Genomic DNA, 15,667 nt, shown 5'->3' with positions numbered 1-15,667 from the left:
ACCATGCCCAGGCTGAATTTTTAAGTCTTTAATAAACTGGAGAAAAATGTTAATGTGGCAGTTAGTCAGCTTGCCATTATTGTGATAAAATACTGGAAATAAAAGGGAAAGGGTTACTTTTTCTCCAAGTTTCAGCTTGTGTTCACTCTGCCCTGTTGCTTTGGTCTTGCAGCAGCACAACATGGTAGCAGAAATGTGTGACTTACCTTGGGACCAAAAAGCTAAGAGAGTGAGGAAGGACCCAAACTTCAGTATCCTCCCCCTCCACCCCCCCACCCCCTGACAAGAGCACACTTCCAGTCACCTAACTCCCTTCTGCTGCTCCTTTAGTGGGGAGCAGTGGTTCTGCTACTTCCCAATGGCACCAGAGGCTTGAAGCCAAGGCTTTAAACACGTGGAGCTGGGAAGGACATTCCAGATCTAAGAGATAGCAGTTGGGAAGTAGAAAGTAGTTAAAGGTATACTGGAAGCTTGTCCTGGGCAAGGGACATTGTAGGAACTGATTACATTCAAGGGAATGTAGGCAGCGGTTCCATTTCAAGGATTTGTGTGCTAGTGGAATGCTGTGTTCAAAGTCAGGTATATGAAAGCCAAGATGCCAAGATACTTAATAGTGGCCAAAATTTTGGAAGGATACACAAAAATTGGGGGGTTGGTAGAAGAGAGACTTTTCACTATATACCTTTAATTCATGTTTAGCTTTTTTTTTTTTTTTTTTTTTTTTTTTCAAGACAGGGCTTCTCTGTGTAACAGCCCTGGCAGTCCTGGAACTTGCTTTGTAGACCAGGCTGGCCTTAAACTCAGATCCGCCTGCCTCTGCCTTCTGAATGCTGGGATTAAAGGAGTGTGCAACCATGCCTGGCTGTGTTTTACCTTTTTTATCCTATTCATTTACTTTATGAAATTTTATAAGCATAACCCTTTCTTTTTTAAAACTGGATATGACCGAGCAGTGGTGGCATACACCTTTAATCCCAGCACTCAGGAGGTAGAGGTAGGCAGATCTCTGTGAGTTTTAGGACAGCCAGGGCTGTTAAACAGAGAAACCCAGATGTGGTAATGTACAACTGTAGTTCAGCTCTCTAGGAGGCTGAGGCAGGATGATCACTTGAGTTCACGAGTTCAAACCCATTGTGAACAACATATAGAGAGTGAGGCTTAGGGGAAAACTGAGACATATAAAAAAAATTAAGTTTTAGAATAAGAGTTGCTATATCCAGCTGGTTACCTGTACTAATATGACCTGTGGCCTGAGAGAGATTTTTACATTTTTAAATACTATGGGAAAGTAACACATTATGACATGAAGAGTATATAAAGTTCAGATTTCAGTGGCCCTTAAAACTCAACTCTTTCTGTAATTTCTGTATTGTCTGTGGCTGCTACAAAGGCAGAATTGACTGGCTTTGACTTAAAACCTTTGCTTACCTCTGGTTTAGAAGCCAGTTACAGAGCTCTCTACATAAAGACATTTTGTGTATGATAAAACTGACATTTCAAGGGGATGTAAAAAGAGTAATGAAACTTACTTATCTGCTTGAAAAATAAGGTGCTAATTAATTTTGTATTAATTCTTTTGGTAGAGAAACTAAAACTGAAAAGTCATGTAGGAAAAGCTTGATAGATTTTGAATGTTAAAAATATTACATAATGGAAACTAATACCTGACAGTTACTGAGTACATAATACTTGTTGGGTTTTGCTTGACTGTTATAGTAGTACCCCAAGGAAAGTTCTGTAGATGTAACTAACTGTCTTATTAAATAAGAAACACAGAACCAATGTAAAAGAGAAAGCCAAGAGGTCAGAGCTCAGAGCTAAAACCTTGCCCTTCTTCCTGCGGTGCTCCTACCTCTCCAAAAGAGAGCTACTTCCTGTGTGTTTGTCTTTAAATAGTCTTTCTGTTCTGCCTTCTCATTGGTTGTAAACCCAAACACGTGACTGCCTCGTCACTGCCTGTAAGTACAGCCCTCCAGGTCTTAAAGGCATATGTCTTCAATGCTGGCTGTATCCCTGAACACACAGAGATCTACCTAGCTCTTCTACCAAGTGCTGGGATTAAAGGTGTGTGCCACCACCGCCATGCTCTTGCTATGGCTCTAATAGCTCTGACCCCCAGGCAACTTTATTTATTAATATACAATTAAAATCACATTTCAGTACAAATAAAATACCACCATAAAGTTCTATAATTATCCCCACTTAGATGAGGAAACTAAAGCTTATAGAAATAGAGGAACTTGTAAAATAGAGCAGATATTGAAATTCTGGCTACCCATCTCTGAAGCAATTTATACAGACAAGAACTGAGAAAAATAATTTGTAATATATTCATGCCATTTTATAGGTATTATATGTGTTAGAAAGAAAGACCTGCTTCATTTAAATATTCTGTTGCATAAATGTTTATAGTTTATTTCATCTTTCCTATTTTTTGTTTTTCAATAAATTACTTTTATTTCATTTTTTAAAATTAAGTATATGATATTTTGCCTGCATGCATGTCTATGGACCATTGAGGCTAGAAAAGGGCATTGGATCCCCTGGAACTGGAGTTATAGATAGTTGTGAGCTGTTATATGGGTACTGGGAACCCAGGTCCTCTGGAAGAGCAGCAACTACTCTTAACCACTGAGCCATCATCCAGCCCTAAATTGCTTTTTATTTTTATTCTACTATTAAATAAATTTATCTTATGCATGTAACATTATACACTGGTATTGATAATTGTGTAGTAAAAAAAATCTTAAAAGTAGAATTACAAATTACTGAAAGAATGTATGCATTTTAATTCTGTTCCACAAAAAAGGGGGTGCATGTGCATGCACACATACATAGTTTATCCTTAATTAAAGGAATGATAACATCTGAGAAGGAAAATTTGGTATCTAGGGACTAGAGAGGTGACTCAGTGATTAAAACATATCCTACTCTTGCAGAGGGCCTGAGTTTGGTTCCCAGCATCACATTGGGTAGTTCATAGCTGCTTGGAACTCCAGTTCCAGGGATTCTGGCATCTCTTACCTCAGGGGCAGCTACACACACACACACTCACACACAAACACACACACATACACACACACACACACACACACTTAAAAGTAATAAATTTTTAAAAATTTGCTGTCCAGGAAAACTGCCTCATCTTATAGAGCAGAGAGGTTAAATTTTATGCCTAAGATTACATAACTGTTAAATAGCTGACTAGATTCTCAAACTCATTTTTTTTTTTTTTTTTTTTTTTTTGGTTTTTCGAGACAGGGTTTCTCTGTGTAGCTTTGCGCCTTTCCTGGAGCTCACTTGGTAGCCCAGGCTGGCCTCGAACTCACAGAGATCCGCCTGGCTCTGCCTCCCGAGTGCTGGGATTAAAGGCGCGCGCCACCACCGCCCGGCTCTCAAACTCATTTTTATTCTACCACAGACTGGCCCATTTTGTGCCATTGTATGGCCAACATTCAAGTACTATGAGTATAGTTTTCTCCAGAAACACCTTATCAAAAGGATCCATTTGGTGGTGTTCTTGGTATTAAGCATAGTACTTGGCACACAGTAGATGCTCTCAAGCATTTGTGGAATAAGTGCTGCTTTCTGATGATCAATCCCTTCATTTCTAAATGTTTAACATTTGTGAGTGCTTAAGAAATAAACAGTTGTAATCTCCTTCTTCCCAGACATAACAGTATTCTGATAGTAGTTATGTCTTCAGGTAATTCTGTGGCTTTGTTTTGCTGTGTGAAAAAAGAACTTTAAAAAAATAGCTGTGGTAGCTTGTGCATATATAATTCAGCATTTGGGAGTCTGAGGCTGGAGGATTGCTATGCGTTTGAGGCCAGCCTGGTCTACATAGTGAGTTCCAGGACAATTGGGCTTTGTAGAGAGACTCTATCTTAAAAACAAACAAATACAAAAACCTCATAAAATTGTGCTTAGTTTTTAAAACTTAGAGTAAGAAGCCAGTTATCAGTGTAGTTAACATTTCCAGTGCTTTACATTGCTTTTTGTAGATCTGTTGTCCTTTTTGTAGCACAAGCATGATGGTGATGAATTCTTTCGGCTTATTTTTATGTCTGAATAAAAATATTTTACCTTTGTTTTTCAAAGATTATCATGATGAATCCTCAGTTGGTAGAGTGGAGAACTGTAGTGAGCATTCTCAAAAGTTATTTTTTGCTGGGCATGGAATTCTAGTTTGGTTTATTTTTTTGAATATTTAAAATGGTTTTAAACTTATTTTTTATATGTATGAGTGTTTTACTTGCATGTAGGTATGTGCACCATGCGTGTGTGATGCCCCCAGAAGTCAGAAGAGGGCATGGATCTCCTGGAACTGGAGTTATGGGTGATTGTGAGCCACAAAGTAGGTGCTGGGAATAGAACCCAGGTCCTCCGTAAGAGCAGCAAGTGCTCTTAATTGCTGAGCCATCTCCCTAGCTCTTCCTTTGAATATTTACAAAATCACTCCACTTTTTCTCACTCATATTGTTTCCAAGAGTTCACTTTGTTTCATTAATTTTTTGAGATTTTATTTTTATTTTCATGTTTGAATGTTGTATCTGCATATGTCTGTGCACCACATGTATGCAGTACCTGAAAAGAAAAGTATTGGCTCAGGAAAATGGCAGTTTATCAATGTACAAGGGGAACCCCCATGTTAGAATGAAGTGTTTAATTTTAATTGGGCAAGCCAAAGGAGGCTTTTGATGGCTGGATTTCAGTACTTGGATGATAGCTGGACCTTGGTGGTCAGCCTCAGGAGGAGGAAGTGGCCAAATAAGGGAACAGACCTTGGAGGCTAGCTGTAGGAATATAATCGAATGGTTTTTAGCAAAGCAAAGGGAGTAGGGTAGAAGGGCAAGGCCTGGCAGAGCCATGCTCAGGAGGGCTAGTGTCCCTTCAGTACCAGAGGAGGCCAGAAAGGGTGCCGGATCCTCTAGGCTGGGCAGTTCCAGATGGTTGTAAGCCTCCATGCAAGTGCTGTGAACAGAGCTTGGCTCCTCTAGAAGACAGGCAGTCAGTGCTCTTAACCACTGAGCCGTCTCTCCAGCCCTGCAAGACTGTCACTCTCTGTTCCTTATATGGGATGCATTTTTTTGTATAGCTCTTTTAAGATAGAATAATTTTTATGTGAGTGTCAGATATTGTAAATTCTATTTTATAGTATGCCAAATATTTTATATTCCTATATTCTTGAAAATTATGGTACCATAGGGAAACAATTTAATTCTTTCAGGGTTTGCTTTTAATATTTGTTGGCAGGAGTTAGATGAATGTTCATAGTTAATTATTTCCCTCTACTGAGGCAAGACTTTTTTTTATTAATTTTTTAAAATTATTTTTACATACCAATCACAGTTTCCCCTCCCTCCTTGCTTTCTGTTCCCTCCTCCCACCTTCTTTCTAGCCCTCCCCCCCCCCCCACTCCTCAGAAAGCATGAAGCCTCCCACGGGAGTCAACAAGGCATATCAAGTTGAGGCAGAACCAAGCTCCTCCCCGCTGCATCAAGGCTGAGCGAGGCATCCCACTATAGGGAATAGGCTCCAGAAAACTAGCTTGTGCACCAGGGACAGGTCCTGGTCCCACTGTTAGGGACCGCACAAACAGACCTAGCTACACAACTGTCACACACATGCAGAGGTCTTAGGTCAGTTCCATGCAGGCTCCCTAGCTGTTGTTGGTCTAGAGTCTGTGAGCTCCCATGAGCTTGGGTCAGCTGTCTCTGTGGGTTTCCCCGTCATGATCTTGACCCCTCTTGCTTATATAATCCCTCCTCCCTCTCTTCAACTGGACTCCTGGAACTCGGCCCAGTGCTTGGCTGTGGATCTCTTCATCTGTTTCCATCAGTCACTGGATGTAGGTTCTATGATGACAATTAGGGTAGTCACCAATCTGATTACAGGAGAAGGCCAGTTTAGGCACCCTCTCCACTATTGCTAGGAGTCTTAGCTGGGGTCATCCTTGTGGATTTCTGGGAGTTTCCTTGGCACCAGGTTTCTCCCTAACCCCACAATGGTCCCCTCTATCAAGATATCTCTTTCATTGTTCTCCCTCTCTGTACTTCCCCCAACTCGACCATCCCGATCCCTCATGTTCCCACCCCCCAACCTCTTCCCTCTTCCCACCCCACCCTCTTGCGGGCTGCAGAAATATATCATAAGAACTCAGCTGATTATGGCAAAGTCACTACCTGGAGGGATCAGGGAATTCCTCCAGAGGAAGCCAAATCCCAAGGAGTTTTTGGTGTTACTTGGCTTGTTATATATCAGCTGTATTCTGTTATGAAAATCATGTGTGCCTTCATAGCTTTCCCAATTGACTTTTCCCTAAGAAGGACTAACAGTGTAGACTGAGCACTCTCTGGACATACACATTCCAGGTAATTTGGAGAACAGCCTCAGGGAAAGGCTTTCTCTGGAATCAGATATCTCCCTTGGCCACTTTCAAGGACTACAGGAAACACCACCCAGGTGGGCGCCCATTGTTAGTCTCAGGTGGACTAACAATGATAACAACCCACAGGCGAGTCTCCTGACTTAAGGTAAATTCCACAAGGGGACACCGCCTAGGTCAGGTAGACATTAAGTAATAGCTTTACACAATTTAGCTCAGACCCCTCCTTTCTTACAGCCTTACTAACTTTATAGACTTCTAACTACTTACCTAAGCACTTCTAGGAATTTTTAGATAACCTTCTGTGCTAACAGCTATGCTCAGCCAGAACTCCCAGTTCAAGTCTCCCTGTAATTATTCTTATCACCCCTCCATTTGACCCTGGAAGCCTGGCTTTGCACTGCTAAGGAAATACTGCTTGTAAGTGTATATATATCAGAACTCCCAGGGCAAGAGGGGAAGAGAAGAGAGAAGAGAATGGAAGAACGAGATGGGTAAGAACTTGAGAGGAACAAGCTGAGATGGGGAAGAACTAGATTGAAGAGCTAAAAGAGAGGACTAGAGGAACGAGATGGAAGATGAGGAAGAGCCAGATGGGGAAGAACAAGATGAGGAAGAGCCAGATGAGAGAGAAGGAGACAGGAGAGGAGCTGATAGGGGAAAGAACTAGATAGATGAGAACCTAGAAGGGACAGAACTAGATGAAGGAATTAAGATAGAACATAGAGGGGACAGTAGATAAATATAGAGAGAAATCAGGCAAGAAAGGAGCTAGACATGAGAACAGAACTGAAGCTGTGTATAAAGGATGTTATGCCAGAGGAATTAAAGCGAATGGATCAAAGAACTCTGAGTGCGTAGACTGATTTACCGACCCTAAAGATTCTCTGCTGGTTGATAGAGCCTTCTGCGGACCCTGGGAGGGGACTATCGAGGGGCTGGACCCCCATAGTCCTCGTTACCACCCCCAGTTTACCCAGGAGATCTCATCTGTTTCCCCTTCCCAGGGCGATCCCTGCATCCCTCTTAGGGTCTTCCTTGTTACCTAGTTTCTCTAGGGCTGTGGATTGTTCTTTCAAGGTCTGTGAAGAATTGTGTTGGGATTTTGGTGGGGGATTGCATTGAATCTGTAGATTGCTTTTGCTAAGATTGCCATTTTTTGGTGCCATAAACCCCATCCAAGGACTGAGGAATCTGAAGGCAGACATCCACGGCTGGGCCCCTGGTGGAGCACTGGGAGTCTAATTAGTGAGTAAGAAGAGGATTTATATGAGCGAGAATTGTTGAAGCCAAGGTTGGATAAAGCACCGGGATAAATAACCAAATGAATGGAAGCACAGGATCTATGAACCAAAGGCTGAGGGGCCCCCAACTGGATCAGGCCACCTGAACGGGTGAGACAGTCAGTTGGCTTGATCTGTTTGGGAGGCAGCTGTGCATTGGTGCCAGGTCCTGGGCTCGTTGCATGAGGTGGCTGTTTGAATCCTGGGACTTATGCAGGGACACTTGGCTCGGTCTGGGAGGGGGGAATGGACCTGCCTGGACTGAGTCTACCAGGTCAACCCCGGTCCTCGGGGGAGACCTTGATCTGGAGGAGGTGGGAATGGGGGGTGGGCTGGGGGGAGGGGTGGGCGAGAGGGGGAGAACAGGGGATTCTGTGGCTATTATGTTGAACTGAATGGTGTTATAAAATAATAATAATAATAATAAAAAAAAATAAAAAAAAAAAAAAAAGATTGCCATTTTTTGCTATGTTAATCCTACCTACCCATGAGCATGGAAGATCTTTTCATCTTCTGATATCCTCTTCAATTTAGTTCTTCAAAGATTTACGTTCTTGTCATACAGGTCTTTTGCTTGTTTGGTTAGAGTTACCCCAAAATATTTTATATTATTTGTGGCTATTTTAAAGGGTGTTGTTTCTCTGATTTCTTTCTCAGCCCGTTTATCATTTGTATATAGGAGGCCTACTGATTTTTTATTTTTATTTTTATTTTTGGTTAATCTTGTATCCCGCCATGTGTAATCCCATGTTACTGAAGGTGTTTATCAGCTGTAGGAGTTCCCTGGTAGAATTTTGGGGGTCACTTATGTATACTATCATATCATCTACAAAGAGTGAAAGTTTGACTTCTTCCTTTCTAATTTGTATCCCCTTGATCTCCTTTTGTTGTCTTATTGCTCTAGCTAGAACTTCAAGTACTATATTGAATAGATATGGAGAGAGTGGACAGCCTTGACTTGTCCCTGATTTTAGTGGAATTGCTTTGAGTTTCTTTCCATTTAAGTTAATGTTGACTGTTGCCTTGCTGTATATTGCTTTTATTATGTTTAGGTATGTTCCTTGTATCCCTGATCTCTCCAAGACCTTTATCATGAAGGGGTGTTGGATTTTGTCAAAGGCTTTTTCAGTATCTAATGAGATGATCATGTGTTTTTTTCTTTCAGTTTGTTTATATGGTGGATTACATTGACAGATTTTTGTTTGTTGAACCACCCCTGCATCTCTGGGATGAAGCCTACTTGATCATGGTGGATTTTTTTTTTTTTAATGTATTCTTGGATTTGGTTTGCCGGTATTTTATTGAGTACTTTTGTATCAATGTTCATGAAGAAGATTGGTCTGTAATTCTCTTTGTTGCATCTTTGTGTGGTTTGGGTATCAGGGTAATTGTAGCCTCATAAAAAGTTTGGCAACATTTCTTCTGTTTCTATTGTGTAGAACAATTTGAGGAGTATTGGTATTAGCTCTTCTTTGAAATTCTGCACTGAAACCATCTGGCCATGGGATTTTTGGGGGTTGGGAGACTTTAATGACTGCTTCTGTTCCCTTAGGGGTTATAGGTCTATTTGAATTGTTTATCTAGTCTTGATTAATTTTGGTATGTGGTGCCTATTCAGAAGATTGTTCATTTCTTCTAGATTTTTCAATGTTGTGGAGTAGAGGTTTTTGAAGTATGACCTAATGATTCTCTGGATTTCCTCAGTGTCTGTTGTTATGTCCCCCTTTTCATTTCTGATTTTGTTAATTTGGATAGTATCTCTCTGCCTTTTGGTTAGTTTGGATAAAGGTTTGTTTATCTTGTTGATGTTCTCAAAAAAAAAAAAAACCAACTCTTTGTTTCATTGATTCTTTGTATTGTTCTCTTTGTTTCTATTTTATTGATTTCAGCCCTTAATTTGATTATTTCCTATCGTTTACTCCTTCTGGGTGAGTTTGTTTCTTTTTGTTCTAGAGCTTTCAGGTGTGCTGTTAAGTCGCTGGTGTGAGATTTCTCCAACTTCTTTATATGGGCATTTAGTGCTGTGACCTTTCCTCTTAGCACTGCTTTCATAGTGTCCCATAAGTTTGGGTATGTAGTACATTCATTATCTTTGAATTCTAGGAAGTCTTTAATTTCTTTCTTTATTTCTTCCTTGACCCAGTGGTGATTCGGTTGAGCATTGTTCAGTTTCCATGAGTTTGTAGGCTTTCTGTAATTTGTGTTGTTGTTGAATTTTAACTTTAAGCCATTGTGATCTGATAAGATACAGGGGTTATTCCAATTTTTTTTTTTTTGTATCTGTTGAGATTTACTTTGTGACCAAGTATATGGTCAATTTTGGAGAAAGTTTCATGAGGTAGTGAGAAGAAGGTATATTCTTTTGTATTTGGGTAAAATGTTCTACAGATGTCTGTTAAATCCATTTAAGTCATAACATCTGTTAGTTCCTTTATTTCTCTGTTAAGTTTCTCTCTGGCAGACCTGTCCATTGGTGAGAGTGGGATGTTGAAGTCTCCCACTATTAGTGTGTGGGGTTTGATGTGTGATTTAAGCTTTAATAATGTTTCTTTTACAAATATGGGTGCCCTTGTATTTGAGGTATAAATGTTCAGAATTGAGACTTCATCTTGATGGATTTTTCCTGTGATGAATATGAAATGCCCTTCTCCATCTCTTTTGATTAATTTTAATTTAAAGTCTATTTTGTTAGATATTAGGATAGCTACACCAGCTTGTTTCTTGGGTCCATTTGATTGGAAAATCTTTTCCCAACCCTTTACTCTGAGTTAATGTCTGTCTTTGAAGTTGTGTGTTTCTTGTATGCAGTGAAGAATGGATCCTGTTTTCATATCCATTCTGATAGCCTGTGTCTTTTTATAGGTGAATTGAGCCTATTGATATTGAGATATGTTAATGACCAATGATTGTTAATTCATGGGTTTTTTGTTTTTTCTTTGGTTTTGGGGGGAGTTTGGTGGTGGCGGTGGTGGTGGTGGTAGTGTGTGTGTGTGTGTGTGTGTGTGTGTGTGTGTGTTTCCCTTTTTGGGGATTTTCTAGTGAGAGATTATCTATTACCTATGTTTTTATGGGTACAACTAACACCCTTGGGTTGGAGTTTTCCTTCTAGTACTTTCTGTAGGGCTGGATTTGTGTATAGGTATTGTTTAAATCTGGTTTTGTCATGGAATATGTTTTCTCTGTCTATGGTGATTGAAAGTTTTTCTGGGTATAGTAGTCTGGGCTGGCATCCGTGGTCTCTTAGTGTCTGCAAAATGTCTGTCCAAGACCTTCTGACTTTCAGAGTTTCCATTGAGAAGTCAGGTGTAATTCTGATAAGTCTAACTTTATATGACACTTGGCCTTTTTTCTTTGCAGCTCTTAATATTCTTTCTTTATTCTGTATATTTAATGTTTTGATTATTATATGGTGAGGGGACTTTTTTTTTTGGTCTAGTCTATTTGGTGTTCTGTAAGCTTCTTGTATCTTCATAGGCATATTCTTCTTTACATTGGGAAAGATTTATTTATTTGTTTGTTTGTTTGTTTATTATGCATACAGTGTTCTGCCTGTATGTATGCCTGCAGGCCAGAAGAGGGCACCAGATCTCATTACAGATGATTGTGAACCCACCATGTGGGTGCTGGGCATTGAACTCAGGACTTCTGGAAGAACAGACAGTGCTCTTAACCGCTGAGCCATCTCTCCAGCCCCAGAAAAGTTTTCTTCTATGATTTTGTTGAATATATTTCCTGTGCCTTTGAGCTGGAATTCTTTTCCTTCTATCCCTATTATTCTTAGGTTTGGTCTTTTCATGGTGTCTCAGATTTCCTGGATGTTTTGTGTTAAGAATTGGTTAGATTTAAATCTATTTCCTCTATTGTATCTTCAACATCTGAGATTCTCTCTTCCATCTCTTGTATTCTGTTGGTTATGCTTGCATCTATAGTTCCTGTTCTTTTACCCAGATTTTCCATTTCCAGAATTCCCTCAGTTTTTGTTTTCTTTATTGCCTCTATTTCAATTTTCAAGTCTTGAACTGTTTCCTTCACCTGTTTGATTGTTTTTTCTTGGCTTTCTTTAAGGTATTTATTGATTTCTTCTTCTTTTTTTTGTTTGTTTGTTTGTTTGTTTGTCTTTTCCTCGATTTCTTTAAGGGAATTTTTCATTCCCTCTTTAAGGGCCTTTATCATCTTCATAAAGTTATTTTTAGGGTTGTTTTCTTCTGCTTCATCTGCACTGGGATATTCAGGTCTTGCTGTTTTAGAACCACCAGGTTCTGGTGGTACCATATTGCTCTTTATGTTGTTGAATGTATTCTTACACTACTGTTTACGTATCTGAGATATTATAGGAACAGGTGTTGATTTTTGTGATGTCTTTGTTGGGTGGTCTTTTGTTCCTTTTTTGTCTTTTTGCCTGAACGGCCAAAGTTCTGGTGGTTGGTTGGTTGTCAGGTCGAGTAGGGTTGTCTCAGCTGAAGTTTGTTGGGCTTTGGGTGCCTAGGTCCAGCATATCATCCAGTTCTTCTGGCTGGTGTGGACTTTCCTTGTGCCTATGAGGTCTGTTCTTCCATCGGGTGTAGGTTTTGCCTGTGCCTGTCCTTCCAGCTGGTGTGGTGGCCCTTGTGTCTCTAGCGTCTGCTAATGATGCTGGAGGGGCTGTTCATGGGGAGGCTGCTCTTCTTCCAGCTGGTGCAGCTGGTGCTTGTGCTCTAGGGGCTGCTGATGTTGTAAGGAGTGGTTGGCCAGGGGGAGGATGATGGGTTCCGTGGGTTGGGGTCTTGTAGGCTACAGAGTCTAATGGGTGGTGGCAGCAGTGGAGTAGCCTGCCTACAGGACTCTTGCCTGCTGGCTGACTGCTGGGGCTGAAATTGAGGCAAGACTTTTTTGATTACCCAATGCCCCATGAAGTTTAAGTTTTCCAGTCTGTCTGCTCAGAGCATATACTATTCTCGGTCCTATATAAATGTTGGAGTTTGTGTCCTCTAGTTTCTTATAGTCTTTTCCTTAAGCCTGCACTAATGAGCAATCACTCTGCTGAATACCCAAAGGATACCCTCTTTAGGTCTCTGGAGTTGTAGCCTTTGAACCCTTACTGCCTTGGTCTTTTCAGAGTATCAGGTCCATCCTGTCAACTCGGGAAATCTGCTGGGCTTTGCTTAGGCTTGCCTTCCTGAGTTATACACACAAATTATATTTAATATCAGAAACAATTTCAGTAAGATATGTAATGACTTGTTTCTCATTTCTCCTAGGATCACTTTAATACCTGATGTTCAACATCTGGAAAACTGTTGTTTCATATTTTGCAGTGTTTGTAGGAGTTGGGCAGTATGATTTTGGTTGTTTGAAACATAAAGGTAAATCTGGTCGCTGTTATTCCATTTTAGGATGAAGTCTCTTAGTCTCTTTTTGAGTTAGAATTGATTACTTTTTAAAATTCTTTCAACTAACTCTAAAAATATTTGATTTTGTCTTATATATTTTTAATTTCTCATTTTCCTGTCACTACAATATTCTTTATCTCTTCAGACACTTCACTGTGTTTAGAGGTTGGTTGAATTAACTCTGAGCTGTGAGTGAATGTCATATCTATAACACATAAACAGTGCACAAAAGATGGATTTAATGTGTAATAGCAGAAAGGTGTGTGTGTACATGTGTGTGTACATATGTGTGGGTGTGTGGGGTGTGTGGGGGGTGGGTGCTGAACCTAGGACCTCGAGCATACTTGCAGATACCCCACCACTGAACTGTAACTCTAGCCCTTCTAAGATTCTTATTAGCTTAGAACCATTATAATCTGGCCTTGTGATATGTGGCCAGAGTTCCTTTTAGGAACTAGGCAAGTAAGATTTAATAACTACCATAGAGGTGTGCAAATACACTCTAATTTATTATAACAGCATTTCTTTCATTTCAGTGGAAAACAATCAACTGCAACATTAACTCACACATGGATATTATAAAATCTATATTTTTATTAAAATGGGAGAAGGAGCACCTTTGTTTTAATGCCTCCATTTAATGGTTATATAACCTTATTCAAACTGTTTATTTCTGAACAATTTTCTTCTATAAAATGAGGCTAATACTAGCACTGTCCTGAAAGGATTGTATGGAATATGTGAAAAACGGGTCTTAAATTAGAGTCTTTTAGGATTTTTTTTAATCACAACCCAATTACATGGAAGTCTCATATATACACACACAATTTAATTTAATCACAATGCAAAACTTACTGCTACTCATATTTTCTCTTTCATTGAAAAGTAAACCTTTAGTAGTGACTCATGAATTATAGGTCATTGTATAAAATATATCATATACATAAAGAAAAGACTATGAAGTGACCTATTAATAAAAGGTTGTGTTACACAGAACATATGTTACTTTATGATCAAGTTATACTCAAAATCATTTGAGTATATTGTATGGTTAAGTATGTCAATCTTTATTAACAGCTTTTGTTGTTGATGTTATTTTTTTGAGGTGTAGTCTCACTATGTAGCCCTGGTTATCCTGGAACTCACTATGTAGACCAGGCTGGCCTTGGATTCACAGGGATCTACCTGCCTCTGCCTGCTGAGTCCTGGGATTACCACCACCGGTTTATTAACAGTTGATGAAAGATTATGTGTCTACACTTTGAACTGCAGCCTTTCTTTCCCCTACCAAGTAGGCTAGTAATAACTTTTGTCAAAGGTTATGTTTCTAAGCAATGGTAAATCCTTAGAACTAATATTAGCTTCCCATTGTCTTTTAATTAGCTTGTTAAAACTTAAATTTTCCCCTATTTTTCTCCAACATTTAAATAAGATTTATAATCATATTGTAAATGTTTTCATAATAAAAGATATTGCCATAGCAAAAGACACTTAGTGAATTAAAATTTTCAGGATACTTGGTTGTCATTTGATTTACTAGGATAACAAATGGCTTAGGGAAGTTAAGCCTATTATTTGTGGTCTACTGTCATAAAAAGTTTTAATCTTGCCTACATTTTAAGGCAAATTGTCACAAAAAAGTACATGATGCAGCAGGCACCCAGGTTTTCCTAGTGACTAAGAAAGCAGGTAACTAGGTCTGATGTCCTCACTGATCAGCTTCCTGGGTTGTGTGCCGCACTGAAGAAAGCGTCCCTGTGAAATGTCCCCTGGCATGTCACTTTATCCTGCTCAGAAACACTTGATTGGATGAAAGTTCTATTTGCAGCAGAGGACTTCTTGCCTCCTCTTGCCCGAGTTTAATCTCTTCTATTTCTAGAGTCAGTAATCCGTAGTTTAGAATTAGCTGGAAGAGCCCACACGACTGGGTGGAGCATGAAAGCTAGCATTAGACTTTTGTAAATTTACCGTTTTTCTCAGGGAAGACAATTAATTAAATCTTTTGTGTTTTTTCTTTATATTGACTCCAAATCTTCCAGAATTATAAGGAATCTCTTGCTCTGTCATACACTGGAAAATGATGTAATGCTCAAGTAATCTACCAGAGGACTTTTGGATATAAAAATGTTTTTAATGTGTTTTCCAGATGTCTGTGACCTTTTGAAATTGTGCCCACCCTGCTTGATTTTTTGCTCCCTAGATTGGTTGATTTGAACAATAAATTAATGAGCTAGAGTGATATAACTGGAAGAACTTTGTCATGCAGTAAATCGTTATTGCTATAATAAAAACTACATACAGAAGTCCAATTCCCACATATTACATGCTATAGTTAGAAAGTGGTGTGTTAATAAAGAGTTATAAGGAGCGTGATTTTAAAATGATTTCATTAGAACCTGTGTAAAAAAAAAAAAAACCCTGAACATAATTTTGATGTTTCTTTGATCCAGGAGGTGTAATGAGTGTATAAACAAATGGGTTGAAAGTTTTAGACACAATTTTTTTTTTGTTTTGTTTTGTTTTTCAAGACAAGATTTCTCTGTGTAACAGTCTTGGCTGTCCTGGAACTCTCTTTGTAGACCATGCTGGACTCAAACTCACTGAGAACCTCCTGCTTCTGCCTCCCA

The 15,667-nt window shown here is 39.5% G+C and overlaps 1 protein-coding gene across 4 annotated transcripts in view; it reads left to right on the top strand.

The window, feature by feature from the left end:
• Csgalnact2 (chondroitin sulfate N-acetylgalactosaminyltransferase 2) overlaps positions 1-15,667 on the top strand; it is a 44,890-nt gene that overhangs the window by 3,297 nt on the left and 25,926 nt on the right. The window contains exon 2 of one of the 4 annotated variants that reach the window (XM_076567700.1): positions 12,909-13,013. The exons of the other annotated variants lie outside the window; for them this stretch is intronic. The gene's annotated coding sequence lies outside the window, so the exon portion shown is untranslated. The remainder of the gene's footprint in view (positions 1-12,908; positions 13,014-15,667) is intronic. 4 annotated transcript variants of the gene reach the window in all.

The sequence above is a fragment of the Peromyscus maniculatus genome, chromosome 3 (genome assembly GCF_049852395.1).
Source record: "Peromyscus maniculatus bairdii isolate BWxNUB_F1_BW_parent chromosome 3, HU_Pman_BW_mat_3.1, whole genome shotgun sequence".
NCBI classification, from domain to species: Eukaryota; Metazoa; Chordata; class Mammalia; order Rodentia; family Cricetidae; genus Peromyscus; species Peromyscus maniculatus.
This window is presented reverse-complemented; position numbering and strand designations above follow the sequence as displayed.